Source organism: Aotus nancymaae, unplaced genomic scaffold (assembly GCF_030222135.1).
Source record: "Aotus nancymaae isolate 86718 unplaced genomic scaffold, 86718_ANA_hifiasm-v0.15.2.pri h1tg000021l, whole genome shotgun sequence".
Taxonomy (NCBI): domain Eukaryota; kingdom Metazoa; phylum Chordata; class Mammalia; order Primates; family Aotidae; genus Aotus; species Aotus nancymaae.
In genome coordinates, this window is record NW_026988433.1 from 28819433 (window position 1) to 28837248 (window position 17816).

Sequence of the window (17816 nt, forward strand, 5' to 3'; positions counted from 1 at the left end):
TCTTTTTTCTTTTTCTTTTCTTTCTTTCTTTTTTTGGAGACAGAGTTCCACTCTTGTTGCCCAGGCCGGAGTGCAATGGCTCAATCTCAGCGCACTGCAACCTCCACCTCCCGGGTTCAAGCAATTCTCCTGTCTCAGCCTCCCGAGTAGCTGGGATTACAGGAATGCACCACCATGCCCGGCTAATTTTTGTAGTTTTAGTAGAGACCGGGTTTTCTCGTATTGATCAGGCTGGTTTTGAACTCCTGACCTCAGGTGATCCGCCCACTTCAGCCTCCCAAACTGCTGGGATTACAGGCGTCAGCCACTACACCCAGCTTTGACCAGGACTTTTGAGTCAGATGGCCTCAACTGGTATCCCAGCATTTCCACTTACTAGTTGTGTGCTTTGAGTAAGTTTTATAGCCTCTTTACTTCTCAGTTTCTTCATCTGTATAATGGGGTTTATGACAAACCTATCTCAGTATGGCTGGAAAGATGAACCAAGCATGTCCAGTGCTTCCAAAGTCCCCTCCACATGTCAGTGCTTACTAACCACTAGTCATTTTTGGCATTATCAGGACAATGGAGAAGAGACTGGCAGCTTTCTCGTCTTGAAGAACAAGTGAAAAGATAAAGCGGGATGATGGTAGGGGAAATGTGCCCAAGATTCAAGGGGATGGAGAAAGGGGGGCCAGAAAGGCGCGTCGGACAAGATTCTCCATGGAGGAGGATGCTGGGAGTGGGCCTGGGGCTTCTGGAGAGGTGAAGGGGCATCCCCGGCCTCGGCAGGCGGTTTGGTCGCTTCCCCCGTAACGTTTCTTTGGAACGCGGTGCTTGTAAGAAGACGCCCTCACCGGCCCTGAGCGAAATCAGGCGGGTAGGGGCCTCTCGGTTCGGTTTCCGACAAGTTTCCGGGCAGGTCCTCGCGGCGGGCCCGCTCCACCTTTCTACCTCTCATGGCCAGCGGCGGGGCAGCCCTCGGCTGACCGCCAGCCTCTGTCTCCCGGGGTGACCCGGGGGAGCGTTTCTGGGGTCTCCAGCGTGCCACACGGTTCGTCACTGACACCGGCGAGGGGCTTCAAGGCCTGGGCTCCGGGGCACTTTACCCTCAACCCCGGCGGGAAGACCTGCTTCGGCCCGCCGACCTGGGACCGCCTTCGCCCTCGGTCGTACCTGACCCACGGCGGCCACCGCCGTTCTTGCCTTCGGTCTGCAGCTCGGGTGGGGCGCCCACCGCCACCGCCTTGCCCTCCACGCAGCCCATGTCGCTCAAGGCCCTGTGGGAACCGACGCGGCTGAAGGACGCCTGGCGGAGGCCGCGCGCCCCCTGCCGGCCGTGGGCCGGAGAACGCGGTGGGCGGGGCGCGCGGTGACATCCCCAAAGTCATAGCCCAAGTATCTTCTTCAAGGTCATGATTTTTTTTTTTTTTTTAAAACAGGAAAGAACAGTCGCTAAAGGTAAATTGGAAAATGCAGAAGTGGAAAGGAGAAAAGAGAACGGGCACCACCCAAACTTTTATCTTTCGGCCAGGCACCGTGGTTTACGCCTGTTATCCCAGCACTTTGGGAAGCCCAGGTGGGAGGATCTATTGCTTGAGCCTGGGCCTGGGCAATGTAGGAAAACCGTTTCTACAAAAAATAATTTTAAAAAACTTATCCTTCACAGAAACTACCTTTGCTATGTTTACTATATCTTTCCAGTTTTCCCCCTCTATGCATAGTTTTACATTCAGCATATCACATAGTCTTCTAAGCTTCCCAGATAGCCAGCGGGCTTCCACTCTCGCTTCAGTCTTTGCCTCTTCGACCGTAGACCGTAGATAAGGCATACACTGAACATTGTAATTTTTAAAATATATGTATACTTTATTTTTTAGAGCAGTCTTAAGTTCACAGCAAAAAGACCATTCTATTTGAAACAGAAACCTGGTCACCCCACCCTCAACTACCTCCACCCTTTACCTTACTATATTTTGTTTTTACCAGCACTGAGAGCCTTCTAACTTACCCTATATTCTCTGTCAGCTGCTCCCACTCTGTCTGCCAGCCTCCTCACCACACCATGCCCATGTAAACCCTGTCAAAATAGCACATTTGCATTTTTTCTTGTATACCCAAATGCCCTTGGCCATCAGCTTGGGCCAGGTGGCCTCCCCCACCTCCTTGAACAATGCCTGAGCCATTATAGGCATTCAGTATTGAAGGAAAGCAGGGGAGAAGCGGGGAAACATTAATTTGAATAATGATAATAATATAATAGTACATCCAATAGAGCTACTGGTTGATTACGTATTCTATTGTTAGAAGTTTAGTTTGTTTTTTATTTTTAAAAATTATGAATAAGGCTGCAGGGAACATCTTTGTGTTTTAAGGCTCTCATTACAACTTTGCCAAAACTGCTTTTCTGGAATTGTGGTTCCCATGTGTACTCCTACTAGTAATGAACGAGAGTGACTTTTTAACAGCAAACCCACTGCGGCACATCAGGTGCACACTCACTTTTCTCAATCAGTGCGGTGCTCTGTTTTTCCTTCTTTCAATTAACTAACATATGGTAAGTATCTAACATATGCCCTGCTTTGTTCTGAGGTTACAAGGTGACTAACTCAAATTCCCTGGTCTCAAAGAACTTCCAATCCAGCTGAGACTTACTGAACTTGTCTGGTCACCAGATGGGTGGCAATGGTGTGGGCCCTTTGTTTTGATTTGGGTTTGTGGACAAGGTTATATCCTCCTTCTCTGGAGAGCAGCCTAGAGTCAAAATGTGCTGGAAACCACAGGGTGTTTATTTGCTTAAATACAGAAAAATAAAACTGAACCAAAGCCTTTTAATAAGAGATATTGCACAAAGCTAAAGTAAATCTTTGTTTTTTTTTTGAGACACAGTTTTACTCTTGTTGCCCAGGCTGGAGTGCAGTGGTGCAATCTCTGCTCACTGCAACCTCCGCCTCCCAGGTTCAAGCAATTCTCCTACCTCAGCCTCCCAAGTAGCTGGGATTACAGGCATGAGCCACCATGCCTGGCTAATTTTTTGTATTCAGTAGACACGGGGTTTCACCATGTTGACCAGGCTGGTCTCAAACTCCTGACCTCAGGCGATCCACCCCCCTCAGCCTCCCAAAGTGCTGGGATTACAGGTATGAGCCACTGTGCCCAGTCCAAAGTAAATCTTAATAACAACTTCATTTAAGTGTTTGGTGTCTGTAGTAACGAGTGCAACTAAGCCATGACCCTTTAAAAGCAAAGCTCCCTCCCTCTTCGAGTCAGGTCTACAGTTCTTTTGTTTCACTGGAATGACTGTTTCAGAGATTTTGTTTTTAAAAAAACAAAACAAAACAAAACAAAAAAAATGCTATTCGATTTATGTTAAAATTGCCATTTTATCATCAAAATTCCAGCTGTGACTGTCATGTCTTTTTCTCTAATTAGTACATATATTTAACTAAAATGATGGCTTTCTCATTTTTTTAAATATCTAGGCAAAAGTATCTGAGAGTCACGTGCCTACCTGTGTCATCCTATTATATGTATAATAGGCAACAATTTGTTGGGTACTTGAGATGAGCCAGGCATCCTGCTAAGTCCTTTACTGGTGTAAAAGTATGCTCATCTTATGTTATTCTTGCAAGAGCCATATTTAGCAGGGTTTCTTATTATTCCCATTTTACAGAGGAGAATCCTTATGCTCAGGGTGATAATTGCACAGGATCACATAGCTTGATATGGAAATCCAGGTTTCCTGATTTCCAAGAAGCTGCTCTCGACCACTAACCACTCTTATTACTATGACTTTGCAGTCCACTAATTCCAATACATGAAGAGAATGTTTCCCTGGGAAATTTGTTTTGAGCTTTTATTATACATGATTTGTTTAAAGAGCATCAAAAGAGAATGAAGGTCAGAAGTTCAAGACCAGCCTGACCAACATGGAGAAACCCCATCTCTACTAAAAATACAAAATTAGCTGAGCGTGGTGGTGTATGCCTGTAATCCCAGCTCCTCAGAAGGCTGAGGCAGGAGAATCGCTTCAACCTGGGAGGCAGAGGTTGCAGTGAGCTGAGATCGTGCCATTGCACTCCAGCCTGGGCAACAAGAACGAAACTCTTTTCTTTCCTTTTTTTTTTCTTTTTAGGCAGAGTCTTGCTCTGTTGCCCAGACTGGAATGCAGTGGCACGATCTCAGCTCACTGCAACTTCTGCCTCCCAGGTTCAAGCAATTCTCCTGCCTCAGCCTCCCAAGTAGCTGGGATTACAGGTGCACGCCATCACACCCAGCTAATTTTTTTATATTTTTGGTCGTTTCACCATAGGCTAGTCTCGAACTCCTGACGTCAGGTGATCCATCCACCTCAGCCTCCCAAAGTGCTGGGATTACAGGTGTGAGCCACCTCTCCCAGGGGAGGGCATCTCTATTCTACCCAATAATAATTAATTCCCGGTCCTCATCTTATTTGCCCTGTCCATGATATATATGACCCATGTTTCATAATCTTCTCCTTAGAATGACTGGCTTCCAGGGTACCACACTAACCTAGACTTTCTCCTATTGTGCTGGATGCCCCTCCTCAGTCTCCTTTGCTGGTTCCTCCTCAATTTTCCTGGCATTTAACATTGAAGGGTAAAGCTCCGTCCTCGAACTTCTCCCCTCCTCTCTCTCTTGTAATCTGCATTTGCTCCTCTGGTGATCTTTAGTCTCAAAGCTTTAAATGTCATCTACGTGCTGACAACTCCCAAACTATCTCCTGCCCCAGCCACCTCCATGAACTCCAGGCTCACATGTTCAGCTGGTATCTGGCATCCCCATTTGAGTGTCTAATAAACATCTCAAGCCTAAAATGTCCAAGCAGATTGTCCCCTCCCCAAACCTACTCCTCCCATGGTCTTCCCCATCTCAGAAAATGGCAACTCCCTTCTTCCAGTTGCTCAAGCCAAAAATCTTGGCGTCATCATTAACTCTCATACTCCACCTTCAATTGGCCAGAAAATCCTGTCCACTCTATCTTCAAATAATTTTTAAAAATGAATACATTCCTGTATATCCAGCTTATAGGAAAAAGAGGATAAAGGAACAAGTTAAACAACACTATGGGGATGTATGTGGCAAAATCCAGAATCTGCCAGTTTCATCAACAATTACAGTAATTGCAAGGGAAGAAAAGGAGGAAGTGGAAACTTATCAATGAAAAGAGACTTAGGATATATGAAGTATCCAGAGTAGTCAAATTCACAAAGACAGAAAGTAGAATAGTGGTTGCCAGGGGTTTGAGGGAGGGGGAAATTAGGAATTTAATTTAATGGGTACAGAGTTTTAATTTGGGAAGATGGAAAAAGTTCTGGAGACAGATGGTGTGATGGTTGCGCACAATGTGAATGTGCCCACAGAGCTGTATACTTTAAAATGCGTAAAATGGTCAATTTCTCATGTATATTTTACTACAATATAAAGAGGGGGAGAGAGACAGGAGACACATCAACCAAATGCAGTGGACTTTGGGTTCTGATTTCAAAAAAATCAACAAATTAATTGTAAAAAAAAATGTATATTTATGTATGAAAACATTTTGAATATGGACTGGATACTTAAGATTTTTTTTTTTTTTTGAAGCGGAGTTTCACACTTGTTGCCCAGGCTGGAGTGCAATGGCACGATCTTGGCTTACTGCAACCTCTGCCTCCTGAGTTCAAGAAATTCTCCTGCCTCAGCCTCCATGCCCAGCTAATTTTGTATTTTTAGTAGAGATGGGGTTTCTCCATGTTGGTCAGGCTGGTCTCGAACTTCTGACCTCAAGTGATCTGCCAGCCTTGGCCTCCCAAAATGCTGGGATTATAGACATGAGCCACTGCACATGGCCTTAAGATTGTTAATGTTTTATTTGTGATTCTATTTTTGTAGTAACTTTTTGTTTTTGTTCTGTTGTTGTTGTTTGAGACAGAGTCTCACTCTGTTGCCAGGCTGGAGTACAATGCTGTGATTTTGGCTCACTGCAACCTCTGCCTCCCAGGTTCAAGTGATTCTCCTGCCTCGGCCTCCTCAGTAGCTGGGACTACAGGCATGTGCCATCACGCCCAGCTAATTTTTATATTTTCAGTAGAAATGGGGTTTCATCATGTTGGCCAGGATGATCTCCATCTCTTGATCTCATGATCTGCCCACCATGGCCTCCCAGAGTGCTGGGATTATAGGCGTAAGCCACCATGCCCAGCTTGTAGTAACATTTTTTTTAAAGTTCTTTTCTTTTAAAGATACATCCTGAAATAGTCACAACTGAAATGATTATGATTACTTTTTTTTTTTTTGAGATGGAGTCTCACTCTGTAACCTAGGTTGGAGTGCAGTGGTGAGATCTCGGCTCACTGCAACCTCTGCCTCCTGGGTTCAAAGTGATTCTCCTGCCCCAGCCTCCTGAGTAGCTGTGATTACAGTTGCACAGCCACCACACTCAGCTCATTTTTGTATTTTTAATGGAGACAGGGTTTCACCATGTTGGCCAGTATGGTCTTGAACTCTTAACCTCAAGTGATCGCCCACCTCAGCCTCCCAAAGGGCTAGGATTACAGGTGTGAGCCACTACACCCGGCCACAACTGAATTATTATATATCTGGGATTTTTAAAAAATAATCTAATAAGCCAGGAGCAAGACTCTGTCAAAAAAAAAAAAAAAAGAAAAAAGGAAAGAAAGAAAGAGAGAGAGAGAAAGGAAGGAAGGAAGGAAGGAAGGAAAAGAAAAGAAAAAATAATCTAATATTCTAATATATTGGGTGGAAATAAGGAAGGATAAAATAAGATTGGCCAAATGTCAGTTGTTGAAATTGGCTGCAAGTTACATGGGGATTCATTCCACTTTTTCTCTAATTTATATGTTTGACATTTTCCATACTAAGTTTTAAAAAGATATCTAAAACCTGATCACGTCTCAGCATCTTTGCTGCTACTGTCACCCATCACCTGCCTATTGCAACAGCCTCCTGATGGTCTCCCTGCTTCTGCCCTGTCCCTTGTCCTCTGTCCCCTATTTTCTCCCCTCTCCCTTCCTGCTACTGCAGTAGGCCAACCAGAGGTATCCTGTTAAGATTATGTCACTCCTCTGCTTAGAAATTTCCATGGCTCTCAATGCCCTTTAAGTGAAACCAGTGGCCTAAAAGGCCCTAATAAGAGGCATCGCAAGCCCGCCCCTCTGCGACCTCCTTTCCGCTTGTTCCTCCATGCTCACCCTCTTCCAGCCACAGTGCACCTCTTTCTTCCTTAAGACCCACTGAACACACTCCCATCTCAAGCTTTTGCACTGGCTGTTCCTTCCGCCGGAACTGCTCTTCCCTCACATGTCCACATGGATCACCTCTTGCCCTCTTCAGATCTGAACTCAAAATGTACCTTCTCAATCAAGATTTCCCTGGCTACTCATTCTAAGCTTGTAAGTCCCCCTGGCTCTGCTGTTGACCCCAATGCCCCTCATCCCTCTTCCAGGCTTTAATTTTCTCCTTAGAAAGAATCACCTTCTATATAATGCAAAATGATAATAATGATATAACAACATAAAGTAATCTGTAATATAGCATGATCATTTGATATGCTATGCTGTAGACATTTTACATAACCATTTTGGTTATTATCTGCCCTCCCCAAAATAATGGACAGTTATCAGGGCAGGAACTTCTGTCTGTTATATTTACTGCTGTATCCTCAACACCCAGAACAGCATCTGGCACCAGCAGGCAATCGCTAAATATTTGCTGAAGGAGGCAAGAAGGAACATCAATGCAATTTACAAGCTGATGATCTTGGAACACCATTCATTCACTCAAAAATTACTTGTGGGCTGGGAACATTGGCTTATGACTGTAATCCAGCACTTTAAGGGGCTGAGGTGGGAGGGCCACTTGAGCCCAGGCATTCAAGACCAGCTTAGGCAACATAATAAGACTCTGTCTCTACAAAACAACTTTTAAAACAATTAATTGGGCATGGTGCTGCCCACCTGTAGTTTCAGCTACTACTTGGGAGGCTGAGGTGTGAGTATCACTTCAGCCTGGGATTTTAAAGCTGCAGTGAACCGTGATCACACCCCTATACTGCAGCCTGGGTGACAAAGTGAGATCCTGTTTCTCAGAAAAAAAAGAAGTTACTTATGGAACCCTTGCTGTGTGCAGAGCACTATTTTGGTTGCCACAGGATCATAATTTATAGAACTCACCACCCTCCTTCCAACTCTACCATAATTTTCAGTATGAGATGATTGATGGAAAAGCCACTGTCAGATCATATTCAGAACATCCCATTTGATCATCCCACTGCACCATCAGGCCAGGTGAAGTGGCTCATGCCTGTAATTCCAACACTTTGGGAGGCCGAGGTGAGCAGATCACCTGAGGTCAGGGGTTCAAGAACAGTCTAGCCAATATGATGAAACCACGTCTCTACTGAAAATACAAAAATTAACTGGCTGGTGCATGCCTATAATCCCAGCTACTCAGGTGGCTGAGGCAGGAGAATCGCTTGAACCTGGGAGGCAGAGGTTGCAGTGAGCCAAGATCGTGCCTCTGCACTCCAGTCTGGGCAACAGAGAAAGACTCTGTCTAAAAAAAAAGACACATAAGACACATGCACGGCAGTATGGACATATGAATATGGTGTAATATTTGTGTTAAAAAAAGATAGGGGAGGCTGGTGCAGTGGTTCATGCCTGTAATCCCAGTACTTTGGGAGGCCAAGGCAGGTGGATCACCTGAGGTCAGGAGTTCAAGACTAGTCTAGCCAACATGGTGAAACCCCGTCTCCACTAAAATTAAAAAAAAAAATACAAAAAGTTAGCTGGGCATGGTGGCAGGTTTCTGTAATCCCAGTTACTCTGGAGGCCGAGGCAGGAGAATCACTTGAACTCATGAGGTGGAGGTTGCAGTGAGTCAAGATTGCACCACTGCACTCCAGCCTGGGCAACAGGAGTGAAACTCTGTCTCAAAAAAAAAAAAAAAAAAAAAAGATAGGGGAAAATATATTGATATCTGCTTGCATGTCCATGAAAATTTTTCCAGAAATTTACAAAAGCAACTGATGACATTGGTTGTCTCTAGGGAGGAGCACACTTGAATGGCAGGGAAAACAGGGTGGAAATTCTATTTTTTTTTTTGGTCTATTTTTGTATAACTTTTGCATTTTGAACCATTTTTATATTTTGAACCATAGTGTAGTATCTATTCAAATAGAAATTTCAAAGGAAAACAAATAATTTTTGCTTTTATGTCCTCTAAACTTTTTTGGGGCTGGGCATTTTAACTTAGGATACGACAAATAAGTCCCTGAAGAAAAATATTCAAGAAGTATTACTTAGGGCCTACTGGGTACTGGGAACACAGCAGTGAACAAAACAAAGAATATCCCTGCCCACATGAAACTTAAATTCTAATATAGAAAGACACTAAAGAAAAAAACAAGTAATAATAAATAGGTCAAATATATTTTAAGTTAGACAGCAGTAAAAACTATAAATAAAAAGAATTGAGTGAGATTTAATAGTTAATTTAGTGTGCCAATATGGAAGGTGTTTTTAGATGAGATTAACATTTAAATTTGTGAATTTTGAGTAAAGCAGATTGACCTCCAAAATGTGAGTGGGTCTCATCCAATCAGTTGAAGGCCTGAATAAAACAAAAAGATCTGAACAAAGATAGAACGAAAAAGAGGTTTGAGATTGCTAATGGGGATTTGGGAGTGATAAGGTTGGGTGTGATGAAGGGGTACAATTTTAACTAGATTGTTAGAGCAGGCCTCATTGAGAAGGTGACATTTGAACCAACACTCACATTTGTAAAATTGAAGGTGAGTCTATGAGTCTACTCTTTTTTTTTTTTATAACAATGTTTCACCATTCTGTTTCATTATATGAAATCATTGGATCCTACTGATACAGAACTACTGGGCTCCTGACTAAACCCTACCCTTAGGCCTGGAACCCCAGAGCCAAGTGAAAAGAGCTGACCCAGTTTTTCCGCCCAAATATGGCCTGCCACACCCCTATCTTGTGCCTGTAAAAAGACATCAGCTGGCAGAGCAACGTACGTGGTGAGCAGACAAGTGACTGAGCATCAGGGTTACAATCAGCTGAGCGTTGGAGACTGCAGATAGACACTGCTATCTTCAGACAGTGCGGCTTCAGGGCAAGATCACCTTTTTCCTGCACCATCCCCTTTCCAACTCCCCATTCCGCTGAGAGCCACATCCATCGCCCAATAAAATCCTCTGCATACACTACCCTTCAATACATTTGTGTGACCTGATTCTTCCTGGATGCCGCACAAGAACCTGGTGCCAAGAGGGCAAGAGCTTGGAGGCTGTGGCAGGTCCACACAGAGCCTGCTTCTGCCAGAGAGGAGCGACCAGCCTGTTTCAGCGTTCATTCCCTCAGGTTCCTGCACGCGCTTGCTTGCATGCTCTCTCTCTGTCTCCTGAAGAGAGGCCAGTGACAGGCTGAGCGAAATGAGCCACTCCAGTTCCTGACCATGAAGGGAGTCAAAGTCAAGGGAACAATCCCATCTTACTACTCCACATTGTTTTTCTAAATTATTTGTAGAAAGACTAGGAATATCAAATAGGTTGTAAAAGAGTTTGTAGGTAATTGTTGAGTGCAGTGTTTTAAAATTAAATGTAGCAAGGAATTTCCCAGAATCATCAATTTCTCTGCAGTGGGCCTTTACTTTCAGTAGAACTGGTATCATTTAAGGGCACACCAGAACATTGAAAATCCCTGAATCTCTCTTTCTAATCTACTTTCAATGGCCCAAATTTCTTTAATAGAGGTTAATGTCTTTCGGTCCACAATAAGAGATGAGACAAAATGTAAAAACTCCTTTTGAATATACTTCCTGTATAAGAGAATAGCTCTGGCCAAGCATGGTGGCTCATGCCTGTAGTCCCAGAGCTTTGGGAGGCTGAAGTGAGAGGATTGTTTGAGGCCAGGGATTCAAGACCAGCCTGAGCAACATAGAGAGACCTTGTCTCTCCAAAAAAAAAAAAAAAAAAAAAAGAGGCGGGGAATAGCTCTATCACCAAATCGTCTGAAACCAGCTTTAGTTATTATTATTACTTTTTGAGATGGAGTCTTGCTCTATCGCCAGGCTGGCGTGCAGTGGCACAATCTTGGCTCACTGCAACCTCCGACTTCTTGGTTCAAGTAATTCTCCTGCTTCAGTCTCCCAAGAAGCTGGGATTACAGGCATGTGCCACCACGCCCAGCTAATTTTTGTACTTTTAGTAGAGACAGGGTTTCACCATGTTGGCCAGGATGCTCTTGATCTCCTGACCTCATGATCTGCCTGCCTCGGCCTCCCAAAATGCTGGGATTACAGGCGTGAACCACCACTCCTAGCCAACCAGCATCATTCTTTCTAGCTATGTCAACTTGGTTATTTTCTTTCTCCTTTCTTTTCTTTTTTTTTTTGAGATGGAGTCTTGCTCTGCTGTCCAGGATAGAGTGCAGTGGTGATTCTCCCGCCTCAGCCTCCCAAGCAGCTGGGATCACAGGCCTGCGCCACCATGCCTGACTAATTTTTGTATTTTTAGTAGAGATGAGGTTTCACCATGTTGGCCAGGCTGGTCTTGAGCTCCTTGCCTCAGGTGATCAGCCTGCCTCAGCCTCTCAAAGTGATGAGATTACAGACGTGAGCCACCATGCCTGGCCTCTTTTTCTTTTCTTTCTTTTTTTATTTTTTTCAGAGCTAAGGTCTCATTCTATCATGAGACCAGCCTCCAGGCTCCCAGCTAGAGTGCAGTGGTGTGATCATAACTCATTGTAGCCTCGAAGTCCTGGGCTCAAGCGATTCTCCTGCTTTAACCTCCCAAGTAGCTGGGACTACAGGTGGGCCACCCCAAACCCAGTGACAGTGTATTTTTTGTTTTTTCTAACAACAGAAGATTGAAAATAATCTAAAAGTCCAGTGAGAGAGGACTGGTTAGATAAATTATGACACATCCACAAAATGGACACTAAGCCTCTATAAAAGGAATGAGCAAGCTCTTATGCATAGATATGCACAATCTCCAAAATAATTTTTCAATAAAATAAGCCAGAACAAGTTACATAGCTGTGTGAATAGCATATTAGCATTTGTTTAAAATAAAAAAGAAGAAAAGAGAAGAAGGATTTATATACATGCTTGCTTATAAGTAGAGATAATACCTCTGGAAGGAATTATAAACAAATTAGTAACATTAGTTGCCTCCAGTGAGGTTTTTAGGGAGCTGGGAATAGAGGTGGAAGTGACTTTTGCTGCATATATCCTTTTGAACCTTTTAAATTTTCAAACATATAAATGCATTACCTATTTAAACATAGGACAAAACTTTAGAAAAATGTAGCCAGGGTAAAGTCATGGTGAAAGGAGACAGAGGTAAGAAAAAGGAAACAGAAAATCAACTGTTACAGAAATTTGGCATTATTGTTGATATCTTGGGAGAAATATGAGCCAAAAAAGTATATATATGTGGGTGTGTGGGGCTGAAAAAGTTTGCAATTACAAGACAATCACCTTTCGTTTACCACTGCGGGCCTTACTCTAGAGCTATGTGTGGACTGGCAGGTGAGTGTGTCCTGGAGGCAGGAAGCAGCAGCCACCCCTCTGTGTTTCAGGCATCACAGAGGACATGGAACTCCTAGAGGGCTTTAGGAAGGGGAGAGACCACGAGAACGAATCTTGGCAGACAGGTGGAAGAAGGTTTATTTCGAAAGGATGTGTGTAAAAAGGTTGGAGTCGGGGGTAGGGAGGGAAAACAAATCAGAAAAAGAACAAAAAGAAGAAATATTAAAACTCTAGAAAATGGATTTGGTGCCAGGTAAAGTACTTGCAGTGGAATCTGTGGGTTTTGCCAACATCCAGGCCCCCTTCTGATAAAAGCACTTTAATTTTCCTTAAGCACCCCTTTCTTCATCTGCATCAGGGTTTTGCAACCTTGGCACTATTAACATTAGGGAAATCTTTGTTATGGGGGACTGTCCTGTGCTTTGTAGGATAAATGGCAGCACCCCTGGCCTCTACCCATGAAATGCTGGTACCATCCCTATCCCCCAGCTTTATGACCACTAAGAATTACTCTAGATATTGCCAAATGTCTCCTAAGGTTCAAAATCACCCCTCTTCCTATTGAAAACTACTAGTCTGAAGGTTTATGCCCAAGCAATACAAGTCCCTGGGTTTAAGAAAGGGCATGTAACTCAGACCTGGTCAACCAGAGCGTTTGTACCCTCTGACTACAGTGATTAGTTCAGAGATGGGCATCAGCACAAGTTGGCCCACAGTCAGTCCCATAATGGTCATCAGGAAAGAGGCTGTCTTCGATTGCTGAGAGAATAAGCACTGTGCCTCAAGTGTACTCAAGTAGGTAAGATGAAGCTGCTGGAATAATGCCCCTACTCCACCAATTCTGAGCACCTGGATCCAGCCATGCCTGAAGTCAGCCTGTGGTGGGAAGAATTCTAAGATAGCCCTCTCAAGATTCTCAGTTCTTGGTTTACACACACCTTCTAGCAGTTATTCAAACACTAAAACTCTAAGTGCTACTGTGGAGAGATTTTACTGATGCAATTGATGTGAACAGGAGGCAGGGAAATACTGGGCAGAAAAGGGCAGGGTCCCTGGTGAGGGTTCCACCCTCAAGCCTGGACCTGTGGCCCTAAATGAGAACTTCACATCCCTGTTTTCCTGTCAAAATGTTGCCTTTGGCCCCCCACATCCCCATGCTGTGCCCATAGAAACCCCAAGGTCCGCTGGCAGAGGAACAGAGCAGCATGGCAGAGAAGGACAGAAAACAGAAGCATCTGAATGTGGAGAGGAGAAAAGCAGCTGAACATTGGAGACTACGATTGGAGAGGAGTTTGGCTGGGATGGTGGAGAGGAGTTCAGGTGGGATGGTGGAGAGGAGTTTGGCCATTGGAGAAGACCACCTTCTCACTCCATCCCCTTTCCAGCTCCCCATCCCACTGAGAGCTACTTCCACTGCTTAATAAAATCTCTACATTTGCTATCCTTCAAGTCCATGTGACCTCATTCTTCTTGGGCAATAGACAAGAATTTGAGATGCACTGGGTGCAGGATCCCAAAAAGCTGTCACACTGGCCCTTTGCCCTTGCTGGAGGAGGGCAGCCACCCCACACGATGAGACAAAAGGCCCACTGAGCTGGTAACATGCCCCCTGGGGCTCAGGGGTGTCACAGACACCTCCCTCACCAGGACAGCAGAGCTAAAAGAGCATTGTAACACTCCTGGGATGCTGCCACACAGGGCCTGCTCCCATGGGAGAGAAGTGGCTGGTGGGTCCAGCATTCTTTTGCTCTGGTTGCCACACCCATCGCTCATGTGCTCCCTTCCACAAGGGGTTGAGTAAATGAGGCAACCGAGTAAATGAGTCACCCCTGTTGCAAGTCCCATGAAGGGGTCAAGGAAACTCTCCAGTTTCACTATGAATGCCTAAAATCATCAGGAGATGATCTGGGTGACCTCATCATCTGAGCTGAGAAGAGGAAGTCAGAGAGAGAGACTCTGATTGATCTGGAAAAAAACAAACATCCATGCTGTGAAGTGCCTGTGGCAGGGACATAGGAAGGAACCATGGGTAACCTGTAGGAGCTGAGAGCTGAGGGGAGGAAATGGGACTTCAGTTCTACAACTGTGAGCAACTGAATGCTGCCAACAAGAAGAATGGGGTTGGAAGCAGATTATCCACAGAGCCTCCAGATGAGAGCTCAGCCCAGTTGACTCCATGATTTCAGTCTTGAACTGTGAGACAATACATGGGTGGTGATGTGCACTGCTAAATTGGTGCTACAGCAATTTAGAACACAGCAATAGAGAACAAACACACAGACCTACCTCTAGGTTTTCCAGTTCTGTGAGCCTGTGTGTTCCATTTATTACTTAACCCAATTCGTGTTTAGGTCACTTGTTTTCAAAATATTCCTGACTAACACAGCATTGCGCAAGCGTTTATCTCATGTATGCCTCCTGGCAACACCATGGGGTAATTTTTCTCCTGCTTTTTTCTTTGTTTTTTTTTTTTTTCTTTTAGATAAAATTTACAGTGAGATGCACAAATCAATACAATGGTCCAATTCAATAAGCCTATGAGGTAATGTTTGCTTAGGATATTTCCAGTTGCAAACAACAGGAACTTTTTGAAGCGGCTTAATCGGGGGACAGGTGGGAAAATTATTACAAAGATATAGATAATAGCTCATGGAATTTGCAGTGGAGAGTGTAGCTGGGCCTCAGGAGGACATGCTGTGAGCAGCCATCTGGTACTCATGCCAACTTCGACCTGCATGCCAACTACCTGCATACATTTCACTAGAAAGCAATTCACTAGAGTCATTTACTTACTGAATGGCTTGTATCTGCAGGGAACTGTGATAGATAACTAGGAATCAGAAATAAAAGATACTGTTCCCTCCAACCAAACTTGTGGCTGGAATTGCCCCTAAAGCGTGGCAGGGAAGTTCCCACAAAAGAGAGCCCCAAATGGTCTTGAGATGGGGCTGAGTGGGATTCCAAAGAAAGAAGCACTTATACCAGGATGATCAGTCTAAAGTATTTATTAGAAGGACAAACTTACAGAGTGAGCTGCCATGTATCCTCCAGTGGTCGAGAGAGAAGGCAATGCTCTACCTAGGTGTGCCCGACACGACGAGGTCAGAGTGTGGAGTTTATATGAGGGTTTAAAGAATTTGGCTCAGGTCAGTGTCTTGAGCAACAACGTAAAACAAAATAAGCATCTTCATCAGTGCCTGGCAATGTTCAAAGCCTTAGCTTGGGTTCAAGCCCGCAGGGAAAACATGCAGCTGGCTGGGTCACAGGGAGGCCAAAGGCACTCTCAGTCAAGCCAAGAAAGAAAGGGGGTAAGGGGGAACTGGAGGACCCTAAAGAAACATATCCTGTTCTCAACAAGCCACTAATCTTTGTAGAAGGGTGGATCAGTAAAACAATTACAGTCAAGAGTGATCAGCCAGGCACAGTGGCTCATGTATGTAATCCCAGCACTTTGGGAGGCCGAGGCAGGTGGATCACGTGAGGTCAGGAGTTTGAGACCAGCCTGTCCCGCATGGTGAAACCCCATCTCTACTAAAAATACAAAAATTAGCCAGGTGTGGTGGCAGGCGTCTGTAATCCCAGCAACTTGGGAGTCTTAGGTGGAGAACCGCTTAAACCCAGGAGGTGGAGGTTGCAGTGAGCCAAGATCGCACCATTGCACTCCAGCCTGGGCGAAAAGAGTGACTTCATCTCAAAAATAAATAAATAAATAAATAAATAAGAGAGAAGGGTCCTGTGGAGGCTGCGTCAGGAAAACGGTGGCTTCAGGAGAGAGCGGGACTCCTGGCAGCGGAGGCAGCACAGAAGAAGCATTTATGACCGTCTACACTGATGTGAAACAAATAGAGAAGAGAGACTTGGTTCTAACATCCAAAAATCTGATTCAAACACTGACCCATCCTGGTTCCTCTTACTTCAGTTTGAAGCCATTTAAGGTTCTTCAGTTAGATCCTGAAGTTACAGATGAAGACATAAAGAGGAGGTTTCGGCAGTTATCCACACTGGTGCATCCTGACGGATATCAAGATGATACTGACAGAGCACAGACAGCTTTTGAAGCTGCGGACAAAGCTTCTGGAGTTGCTACTGGAGCAGGAGCAAAAGGAGAGGGCCTTGCATGTAACTCGGGCAGAAAAAGAATACGTGGAACACACTGTGAAAGAACCAAAAAAACAGTTAAAAAAAGGAAGGAAAACCTACGATTGTAGAGATGGGTGATTCTGAGCCGTTCAAACAAGCTGTATATAAACAGACAATGAAACTTTGCTGAGCTGGAAATTAAAAGGAAAGAGAGAGAAACCAAAGAGATTCATGAAAAGAAGCAACAAAGGCAAGAAGAGATCGAAGCTCAAGAAAAAGCCAAACGAGAAAGAGAGTGGCAGGAACACATTGAGGACAGTCGAGACGGTCGTGTGGACAGCTGGCGAAACTTCAAGCCAATAGAAAGGGAGAAAGAGTGGCCGGGTGCGGTGGCTCAAGCCTGTAATCCCAGCACGTTGGGAGGCCGAGGCGGGTGGATCACGAGGTCAAGAGATCGAGACCATCCTGGTCGACGTGGTGAAACCCCATCTCTACTAATACAAAAAATTAGCTGGGCATGGTGGCGTGTGCCTGTAATCCCAGCTACTCAGGAGGCTGAGGCAGGAGAATTGCCTGAACCCAGGAGGCGGAGGTTGCGGCGGGCCGAGATCGCGCCATTGCACTCCAGCCTGGGTAACGAGCGAAACTCCATCTCAAAAAAAAAAAAAAAAAAAAGGGAGAAAGAGAAGAAAAATCGGACCTTCCTGAGACCACTGAAAGTAAAAATGGAGCAGCGTGAGTGACCACCCACGGTCACAGGCACAGAACCCCTGCTGTCTCCCTTCCTGCTTCGAAGGACTCATTCTTTCCTCCCACTTCCACACCAACATAGAGTAGTATTTGCTTTTTATTCCATTTTGTTTTCAATACAATTTAATATTGATCAGAGTAATTCTTTTGTGGCTTGAAGTGAGGGGCTTGGTTTTAAAAAAGACCTTCCCCTCTCCCTGCCCCTAGAACCACCAGGATTGGAAGGTGCTGCCTTCTCTTCCCACAGCCTGTAACTTTTTTTTTTAATTTAAAAAAATATTTAAAGCTTTGTTGTTACCTGATTTTTTTTTTTTTTTTTTTTTGAGTGGAGTTTTGCCCTTGTTGCCCAGGCTGGAGTGCAACGGTGCAATCTCAGCTCACTGCAACCTCCACCTTCCAGGTTCGAGCGATTCTCCTGCCTCAGCCTCCAGAGT

General features: G+C 44.7%; 1 pseudogene; it reads left to right on the forward strand.

Moving 5' to 3' along the window:
* Positions 1-1244: 1244 nt before the first annotated feature.
* LOC110569261 (dnaJ homolog subfamily C member 8-like) lies at positions 1245-17375 on the forward strand (annotated as a pseudogene).
* Positions 17376-17816: the final 441 nt, after the last annotated feature.